We start from the raw sequence: 11,182 nt of genomic DNA, 5'->3' as shown, positions 1-11,182 counted from the left end.
CTGCATATCGGGATCCCTGATTGCATCTTGATGGAAACTTTTTATAATGGCCTGAACCGAGCAACGCAGGCTATTGCTGATGCCTCCGTGACAAGAGGTTTTATGGACAAAACATACACAGAGGCTAAAGTCATCCTCGACCGCATCTTGCGGAATATGGATGACTGGATCGATGATGGATATGGAGGCCGAGGCACCGAGAGAAGGAAAAATGAAACAGCCATTGTCCCTGTAGAGACAATGACCACGTTGGCCGCTCAGATGGCCGCGGTGACCTTGATCCTCCAGTCAATGGCAATTAACCAAGGAGCATTGCTCAACAATCAGCGCAACCTACTGTACCGGCTCAAGTGGCTGCAATTAGTTGCATTAATTATGGAGGGGCTCATGGAGCTGACATGTGCTCATTGACTCTTCAGCAAGTATACGCCATCAGAACATCCCTTTCAGCAACACCATAATCCAGGCTGCAGGAGCCATCCTAACTTCGGTTGGAGAGGCAATCCCATCTAGGGGGGGTCAGTTAACCATCAAGGGGGCAGTAGAGGGAATCTTCCTTTTCACCACAATCAAGGGCAACCAAGGCAACCGCACAACCAGCAGGCATCATCGTCAAACACCTCGGGAAGCTCATTAGAGACACTGATGAAGCAGTACATGGATAAAAATGACGCAGTGATGCAAGCGCAGGCGTCTTCAATAAGGATTATGGAGATCCAAGTGGGCCAGCTGGCCTCTGAGTTGAGAAGTCGAGCACTGAAAACGTTGCCCAACAATTCAAAAGCCCCGGGATCTACAGGAAAGGAGCAATGTCCTTAGGACATTGAGCAGACAAGTCTGATCGCCTGTGGAGATATGGATTGCGATCACTCATGACAACGCAAATTTTCGATCATATCTCAATACTATGTTTAATGCTTTCTTAAATTTCTGTCTATTTGAATTTTGAATTTTGTCTTTGATTCTGCATTTAATTCATTCTTGACTTTATGAATTTTATCTTTGTTTTATTCCATAAATGTCTTTTCTTATCGAATGGGCTCTAGAAGTCGATTTTTTTTCAAGAAATTTCTTTTTAAGATCACTCCAAGTAGTTATTAACCTTGAAGCTAAGTAGTATAACCAATCATTAGCATCATCCTGTAATGAAAAATGAAACGCCCTATGGTTCAGTTGTTCTCTGTGACTCCATGAGGTCACATACTTACATAAACCATATGGAAGTCCTTGATATGTTTGCAGGGGTTCTCCCCTGATCCTTCTTAAGGTAGGCAATAGATTGATCAGCCTCGACTTGAATCTAAATGACACCATGGTCGGTGGAAATGTGATGCACAGGGGCTGTTGGTCCATGTCAGGCTCTGCTAACACGAACTTCTTCTCCCATTGTTATTATTATATTGTTAGCAGCCTGTTGAATTCCTTCTTTTGATATTTCTCCTCTGAACCTCCTTCGGGTTCTCCTTGCCTTTCGATCAATATCTATAATAAAAACAAAGTTTGCACTTCTAGAGGAGTAGGTCATAAACCAAAGGCAAGCAAAGTACACAAAATTATTATTATCTCATTTTCTTAATATAAATAGAATCCAAAAAATACTCCTAGGCCAATTACCAAGTCTCCCCGGCAACGACCCCAAATTTGTTCGACCCAAAACTCTCGTCATTAATAAGCTTCAAACTTGATCAAAAGAAAATTTATATACACCAAACTACTCCTATTACTACTAAAGCGTAGCATCAATGGTAAGTGCAAGGTCGAACCATAGAGAAACGTTGAATTAATTTCTTTTAAATTAAAAGTTACCTTAGAAAAATAGTAAAAACGGGGTTTTGGTTTTTGGTTGAAATTTGAATAAAACGCAAGACGATACATTGCTAGGGATAAATGTAAGTTGTAATTGTTTCATCTAGTTCTCAAATCAAGTAAACATTCAATGTAATTTCAATCATCATTTTCTGCCAATTGACTATGTCACCAAATTATGCATGCATAGCTATGCAATTGATGTGATTTGACTAATCTCTACAAAGGCCGAAAATTAATTAAATCGAAATCAATTAAGCATCCTAATTCATAATTAAGGTTGGAAAGACTGTGCCCTAACTAATCTACATGCTTCTAGATTCAATTGGGTTCTTAGCGGCCATAAAGAGCTAGAAACACATGCATTAAGATTTAGGATTCAACTATGTCGATTAACTACCAGAAAAAGTCATGTTTATTTAACCAAACATTCTTCAAATCTAAATTAAACATGCATGCAAAGATTCAAGGTCAGCCTGTAAACCTAAACATACACGTTCAATTGTTGCTACAGGGGTAAATTCAAGCATAGACAAACTACTAAGAAACGTGCAGGCTTGAAATTAACTAGCAGAGAATTGCAATCATGATATGGTGTCAATCCAACACACAAATGCAAATCTATTTCAATTGAGATTTAAAGAAAACAAGATTATGAATTATAAACATCACATTGGGCAGAAAACTCAAGAGTTACATCGAATTCTTAATCTAAGAACTAGATAGAAAACTACCTCATCAACTCATAGACAAACCCATGAGGAACAATCCCAATCTATGCTTACAATCCAAAATTAAACTAAAAAATAGCCTAACAATACTAAAAACATATAGGGGTAATAAGAAAACTCAGCCTCTCATCTGCCTCCATTGAAATTCAGCATTCTTTTAACCTAAAGTCGAAGGAGACTATTTTTAGAAAACAAGATAGCGTCACAACGCTAGAAATAGTGTTGCAATGTTGAGGTAGTTGATCATGAGTGTTTAGGTGAAGAAGTTCAACGCTGCCCTGATGCTCACTTACATGCACGCGAGGCTCCTTGTCGGTCAAAGCTCGTAGTATTGCTACGTTGATGGATGATGCGTTATTTTATGATGTGGAAATGTGGATGAAATGCGATGGTGAAATTGCATTGAGCACCCAAGTTTCCTCAGCGGAATCCAAGTGTAAAATCCACCGAGTTTCCTGGTAAGTCCAAGGTTGAACTCAGAGACTTGTGAAAATAGGTTGCGATGGTAATTTTTAGAAAACTTTGCAGTAACAAAATAAATCAATAGTTGTTGAGGTTGTTGTTTACGATGATGAAAAATAAATAAATGTGGCAGAGTTTGAAAAGAGTTGATTAAACAGGAAATGCGATGAGTATACGGTGAACGGGTTGGGAAAAGTTTCGGCTAACACTTCCTAGGTTGCGTTCATGCTATGCGATCATGCAACATGCATACAATAGTTAAACCACCTCTCCGGTGTGAATGCCACCGGCTTCTAAGGCTAGACACATGCGATATATGCGATAAGTCGATAGGACCTACACATAAGTCTCTATTCTTATTTATGCGATGAAACAAAATGACACTCAACATAATAAGGTGACCACATAATATCATTCCATCTTTAGGATGCATTGATGTAGGTTAACAAACAAAGCTTATCTCTAAGTCCCTATCTCTTGTTTATGCAGTTCTGATCTTGCTCTCTCGAGTCCGCAATTCTAACTAGCTCTCTTGAGTCATTAGTTCTTTCTTTAGACTCTCTCTCGAGTAGCTCTAAAGGAGTGTTGAGCACAACATACAACAAGACAATCACAAGCAATGAACTTTCTAGTCATGTTAGCTTAGTTCTTCTATACCCATTTCGACTGGTTTAGCTACTCATACGTGCTAAGAGAGGTGAACAGATGTAGAATTTAAGAACTCCATTGTTATAATATTAAAAATGAAGTACAAAATAATAATGCAAGTATAGAATAAAGGGCCTGGTAGCAATCTTTTGCTGCCCAGGCTTTTACACTGTTTTTCTACTCGTGTTCAAAAGATAATCTCGCTCTCGCGAGAGCCGGCCCACTGATGACGGAAAATTTTATCTTTATTATTATGCATGCACTATGATGATAAATAATGTGCTACAAGCTCATGTCCCCAGCAACGACACCATAAACTTGATGACGATAAAAATTATTCCTTTTTATATAACTCTAACGTTGCTCTAATCGTGCTCAAGTGCTTTGCGATAAAGAGAATTTCTATGCAATACTACGTCTAAGTATATGCATTGTTAATGATATGTTCGTAGTATGCGATGTAGTAGTGCATGTTACAAGTTTCCTTGTGCTGAAACCAAGTATAATTCCAAATGCAAGTTTCTTAGAATAATCTGAGGTCGAACACTGGGATTGTTTTCATTAATGCGTTACTATTGTGATACATGCGATCGGTTTTTAACAATGAATAAAGAATTTCGGTTTATACAGAAATATAAATTGCGGTGAAAGTAAAAATGCATTAATAAATCCTAAGCTAATATGATACACGATACTGAGGTCGAGAACTGACTGTGAAGTTGTACAAAGAATCGATATATACGATGGTAAGTCTTTATGAATGAAGCAGAAAGAGAAAGAGTAAATAGTAAAAACATCGCAAGTTTGTCAATTGCGTTAAAGATGCAACTAAGGTTCCGCTTTCCCTTGGCGTACACCTCTCGGTGATCGGCCACATTCCCATATCTCTATGGTGAAACAGGGATGAACGTGATGAACGCAAGGTTGCTTCCATCTCTAGAAATACTTCTTGCTTTAGTTAACGTAGTTTTCCAACCTTCTCTCGATAGGCGGAATAACATCTTCACTTCTGCTCTCACAGGTGAAGATGCCGTCGAGCATGCTTTAGCTAGACTTAATTATTTCCTTAACACAAATTAACTTACTCGCTTAATTCTTGCTATTTACCCATGGGATTAAGAAAACATCATGGAGAAAATGGATTATGGATGTACGGAAAAAGAAAGAGAGATGACAATGGAAATTATCATAATATTTAATACTAAAATTAAGCGTCTGATACATGTTGTGAATGAAAGAGTAAAGAAGATGAATGCAGATGATGAAATAGAAATTAGAAACAAATACAGAAAGAGTGTCAACGTCTTGACACAGATCCTGAACGGAGGTTGTGCTTGCCGGCGTGTGGAAGTAGTGGAGAGGAAAGCTTCCCTCTCAGGCTTGCTTTCCTGGTAGAATTGACCTTTACACAAAGCTTCGGCTACGAGAATTGGAAGGATTCTCTGCTTGGAGACTCATCTCTCGGCCTTATCTCGTGGTTTTCCCGGATCTACTCTGTAAGTCGCTTCAGACCAGCCTCTCTCTTAGAATTAGTATATGCGTGTCTCTATGTATTCATGTATATCAGTATCTGTATCTGTATGTGCATATCTTTTCAGCGAATTAGAAGAAGCTATTTATAGGTAAGGCCTTAGCTCTTTGAATTTTTGGTCCCCACTGTAAAGTTATGATAGTTCCTGAAATGGCAGAATGGAAAATTCCTTCTGTTACGCAATCAACCCTTCAGAAATGCACAAATGAAAGTCGTACACTTGTCAGAGTCTTTCGTAAATGCGTTGCTCCTCACATCTTCGATTGATCGCCACATGCGGTGTTGTTTCTAATTACCGCATGCGGTTAAAATGCTTTGATTGCTAGAGCTCTTGATCGATTATCGCATGCGCCGTTATTGCATTGATCATCTCTTCATTCTTAATTGATGGGTGCAATGCAACGTAGATGCGTTGTTCATTTCGTCTTTGAGCCATGAACGCATGCGGTGACTGATTTCCTACAAACAAAAACTGAAACATTCTATTCTACCATCGCAATGGTGTTAGTGGGGTATTGACGACATTTTATAATTTTCGCATTTCTTAGCCAATTTCTAAACTATCGATGCAACTTTCCTTTCTTTTAGCCACAATATCTAAATAAAACAGTATAAATAACTTGTATTTCTATAAGTTATCACCCGCTCTCTGCTTCTACACCTCAAGGTTCTCACTCGAGTTGCCCTGAGCGATCTCTGGCGTCTTTTCTCTTCTCTTGCTCCATTTTAAAATAAAAAGGAAAACTATGGACAAAGACGAGCTGAGCTCTCAAATTCGTGAAATAGTGAACTGGTTCACCCCTTTTCTGAAGGATGCCTTTGGTATTTATAGAACTTCTAGGGTGAAAGGCCGTTTCTCTCTCATGATTGCGCATATGGGATGACTTTAATTCCTGACTGATGTGTCGAATATTTGTCACCGAAAAGCTTAATGTATTTGTTCGTTAGCGGCTGTTAACTTAATTCGGATTCGCCTGTCATCAGCTTTCTATTTCATCGTGATTAATTATGCCTTTCACCCAGATGCGCCCACCATGTTGTGCCGACCAAGTTGCAACAATTCTTCTTGGGCAAATTTTTGCAAACACAATCACCGCAAAGCCTTGCGGTAATGCTGCACTCGACCAATGATTTCCTATGATCGTAATTTTCGCCTTGCGTCAATGCATTTTCTACACAAAAATACAAAAATCAACTGTTCCTATGCAATGAACTCATGCGGCCGCAATATAATAAATTTAATGCTTTTTGGACGCAATCTAACACATTTTATCAACGCAAGCCAACATTGTTTAAGAACTTAGCACTATGATAACGTGCATTTCTGCCCAATATCACACTGATGACATGCAGAAATGCATGCTATCTTAGTCCTTTTACTTAGAATTATGAAGGTTGTTAGGCAGAAATTGCGCCGATCATGCTAGGACTTCACGAGGAAAAGAGTTTGCGTCGATCAGCATGTTGAATCTCAACTAACCCATTACTTTGCGTTAATTATGTGTTCAATGTTCTATTTTTGTAGCCAATGCAGGAAATGAATGCAAATGCGAAAATCGGACCATCGCATAGACGACCGCATGAGGAGAAATACTCCATCGTAAGGCAAATGTATCGATCAATGCATGGATGTTGCGGTAATCAGCAGTATGCGTCTATCGCATGGGAGTTGTGCTCATCAGGGGATTGCGGTCATCGTGTAGAGTTGCGGTATTAAGCGAATGCAGCCATTGAATTTACCTAATGGGATCATCGTGTAGAGTTGCAAACTAATGGGATCAATGCAAGGTAGGTGGAATGAACGCACCAACGTATCTACCTCGAGAAAATCCAAAGTTGATGTTGACATTTCACCTACCACATCGTTGGTGGTAGAGGTTCAGAAAGGATGAACGCACTGAACATCAGACTTAGAGCAGTCCAATTAATGCTGACGGTGGCCAAGCTTTATAAATAGAAGTCGATGAGCTAAAATTCATTTTATCCAATGTTTTTGCTTGAGGTTTGCCTGAGGAGGATCCTTGTGATCCAGACAAACTGCGAGAAGACGCTGAGAGTTCTTCAACTCCTTCATCCATTCCGAGTGACGACTGGAGCCTTCGACTGGAGCTAGATCTCGAGAAATCAGGTCCTCCACCCATCCATGGCACCACCGGCAGCCTTGACGCGCATCCGCTAAAAGAAAAACTTTGCTTCCAGCCGGTCATTTCTTTTTCCTTTTTTCCTATATTGTATTGTATGACATTTTGAATTAAGAAATTAATACAATGTGTTTTCAATGCATTTCTCTGTTCCTTCGACTCCATCTCCATCTTCTTTTCTTAGCATCTTTACTTTCATTGCAACATTTAGTAAGATTGCTTGGGTATTGCATACTTAGTCATGTGGATTAGGGATATGAAGCATGTAGCAACCTACCGAGAGGTATGCGTTATGTGAGTGCGTGAGTAACGTTATTTGCTTAGTGTGAAGCTACGACAATGCATCTATAGGCTAATATTATGCTTGTCTATGAGTAAAGTCAGCAACAACCAACTGCTCGGGAGGTTAAGTGGTTGGTCGCATTAAGTAATGTTTGCGTTGTTCACTAGGGATAGTAACAACCTTGCGTCAATCAAGTTCATGCGATTACCTTGTCCTATGAGCATATCATTCATCATTTAAGCATACTTGTGAGAGTAGTCTAAAACCCAAATCTAAGACTCGAGAGTACGAATTGGAACGCATAGGCAAGAATGGGGATCTTAGAGATAAGTTCTGTTTTCTTTACATAGAGTATGCACCCTACAGAATGGATTTGCATGCATCCAGGAAGTAGGATAAGGGGTTATGCGGCAGCACGCTCATACAGCGAGAGCTAGTGAGTAGGTTATGGAGGTCCAGGCAAGCATAGGCTTCTCGGCAATATCGTAGATACACCATATACGTCCTAAAGTTAGGTTCATGTGCGTGTAGCATGATTGCATGGATTGCGTTGATTAGGGTCACCCTTGCGATCACTCTTAAGTTTTGCAATGAAAACATCTCCGCATTTTATCTGCTTTCCCATACATTTATTTCATGTCAAGGTTTGTCACATCTCTACCTTTCATGCATATTCTCATTGCGTTGTCTGATAGATAGGAGTAGGAGTAGGATTAACTTAGCAACATCCCCTTCATTCTTTTATTTATACCGCTGCATGCACATCACCACAAACATATAGTTACAAGTCCCTATGTTCGACCTCGGATTACTCGAGAAACTTGCGTTCATGTTATACTTGACGTGAACGCAAGAAAACTTATGGCAAGATGCATGGTCATCGCATATATTCTTAACGCAATTTTCATTCCAACGCATGACCCTCGACGCATGACATCAATGCATATCTTAGGAACATGCATTGCATAATGTGTCCATGGGATTTGGTTGTCGAGTAAAATTGACTTCCAATTTCCTCGCACCACACACCCCCAAATTTAAACAATGTTTGTCCTCAAGCATAAGCTAAAAACTTCCTTTAGCAAGTCGACCGCAATGTTCTTTTCCTAGATTTCTCAAGGATACTTCGTTCAAATCCTATGTACCAAAGTTACCTTAAGTCTTATTCAAGTCTCCTCTTAAAATATTTCTAAGATCTAGGGACCGCAAGCTTAACTTTCAAAAAGACTTTATTAATTGCCGGGACATCGCATGATTTATTTCGAAGAGAAAATTTTTTTCACTGGGGTGTCAAATGTTTTTATCCTTGCATATTTCTTGACATTGTTATTTTTTTCTGACCTTGCACTAATCCAAGTGCCTTGCCTATGTTTTGGCTTGTCCCCACGTGTGTCATGTAGACATCCAACTACGAGCAATGTGCTCTTTCTCAGATTAAACTCATACCTACTTGGCAGCGGAGTTGTGGTAATTTATTATGCATTGATCTTGGTGACTTACTTTCATTTTGGCTTGCCCACACGTGTGTCATGCGGACATCCAACTACGGGTAACTACCCTTCACAACTTAACTCTTATCAACATGGGTTTCCCCATTGCGTTGACAGTGAAGTTGTTATTTTTCTCTTTTTTTTTTTCAAATAACAAGGTCGAAAATAAATACCTCACCCTCAAATTTAAAATGTGGCAATGTCCTCATTGCCAGAAGATTGAAAGAAGTCATGTGATATTCTTAGAAAGCTTCGTAAAGAAAGTTTGAAATAAAACTAGCGAATCCCTAACTTCTAGAAATATTTCATGAGGTGACTATCTTAAAGTTAAGTTGACTCTAGTATATATGAAATACATAGAAGCATATTTTTCATCATTGAAATCATAATTGGCAAAGAGACAGAATACGATAACTTACTAAATTTATCCATGTCAAATGATTGCGGTAATAAAAAAGGATGCGATGATAAAACTTTTAAAACTAAGATGTGATGCGATAGTGCAAAATTTGAAATAGAGATAAGGAAGAATACACCCCCAAATTTACGTTGTCGCCCGCATTATATATTGATGCATCCATCTTTGCGGCGATCTTTGGATTGTGCTGATGGAATTAAATAAATTGCTTCTTTGTGCATCATCTCCGCAATCCAGTGCCTCGATTGTTGCAAGAAAAATAGAGAGAGGGTCAAATAATTTTAAACAAAACAAAATTCTTTATCGCAATCTCCATTTTTTTTTTAATAATAATAAGAGTAAGAATAGATAAAGACTGAAAAGATATAGTGAAGATATAGTGAAAATTCTTAGTGGTAGAGAAGAATTGAAGATTCCATGATTCCCAAAACTTGCGTCCCTGATGAATTGCGCGTCTGATAACGTAGGGAACTCCTACTTCCTTCTTTATTCAAAGTTTTTGAGTTCCACGAAGTCGACGTGGCGATGTCAACATTCTCCATGATACGCCTTTACTCGCTGCCCATTAACTTTGATATGTTGGTTCCGTCATCATTTGATAATTCAACCGTGCCATGCGAAAATACCTGTGTAATTACGAATGGGTCTGAAGATTTTTCCAGGAAGAGCCGTAGACATGAGTTAAATAGTAAGACCCTCTGCCCGACCTGAAGGTTTTTAACGCATATGTGCTTGTCGTGCCAGCGCTTGGTGCGCTCCTTGTAAATCTTTGCGCTCATATGCGTTAATCTTTCATTCTTCTAGGTCGACCAGTTGCATTTTTCGCGCTTCTCCTGCTGTCTTCAAATCAAAATTCAGCTTCTTTACCGACCACAGTGCCTTATATTCCACAGTGCCTGTGTTTTAAATGCAGTCCGGTATGCCCATAACACATCGTCGAGCTTTGTTGCCCAATCTTTTCGTGAAGGCCTTACTACCTTCTCAAGTATCAGCTTAATTTCTTGATTGGACACCTCGACCTGACCATTCATCTGCGAATGGTATGTGGTTGCCACTTTGTGGAGAATTTTGTATTTGCACAGTAGCTCCTTAACAGTATGATGGACAAAGTGTGACCCCTCATCACTTATGATGGCACGAGGAGTGCCAAAATGAGTGAAAATGTTCTTCTTTAGGAATTGAGAGACTACCGCCGCATCGCTTGTGGTGCACGCCACTGCCTCTACCTACTTTGATACATAATCGACGGCTAATAAAATATAATGCTTACCATTCAAGGGAGGGATGGTCCCATGAAATTAATCCCCCATACGTCAAACAATTCAAGTTCCAATATGGTGTTCATCGGCATTACATGTTTCCATGAAATGTTACCTGTGCGTTGGCACCGATCACACTTCATGGCATAGTCAGCTACATCTTTAAACAGTGTAGGCCAAAAGAATCCACTCTGTAGAACCTTGGCTACGGTGCGCTATCCTCCAAAGTGCCCAACATATGATGAGTCATGGCATTGCGATAATATGCATTGTTGAGCAGCATTTGGTACACATAGTCGCAAGATTTGGTCTTCCCCCCTTTTGTATAGATTCGGCTCATCCCAATAATGATGTATGCATTCATGTTTGAGCTTCCTCTATTGGTGGTAGGTATAATCTTCAGGAAATTATCC

The sequence above is a fragment of the Benincasa hispida genome, chromosome 5, assembly GCF_009727055.1.
Source record: "Benincasa hispida cultivar B227 chromosome 5, ASM972705v1, whole genome shotgun sequence".
Taxonomy (NCBI): domain Eukaryota; kingdom Viridiplantae; phylum Streptophyta; class Magnoliopsida; order Cucurbitales; family Cucurbitaceae; genus Benincasa; species Benincasa hispida.
Note: the sequence above shows the minus strand (reverse complement) of the source record.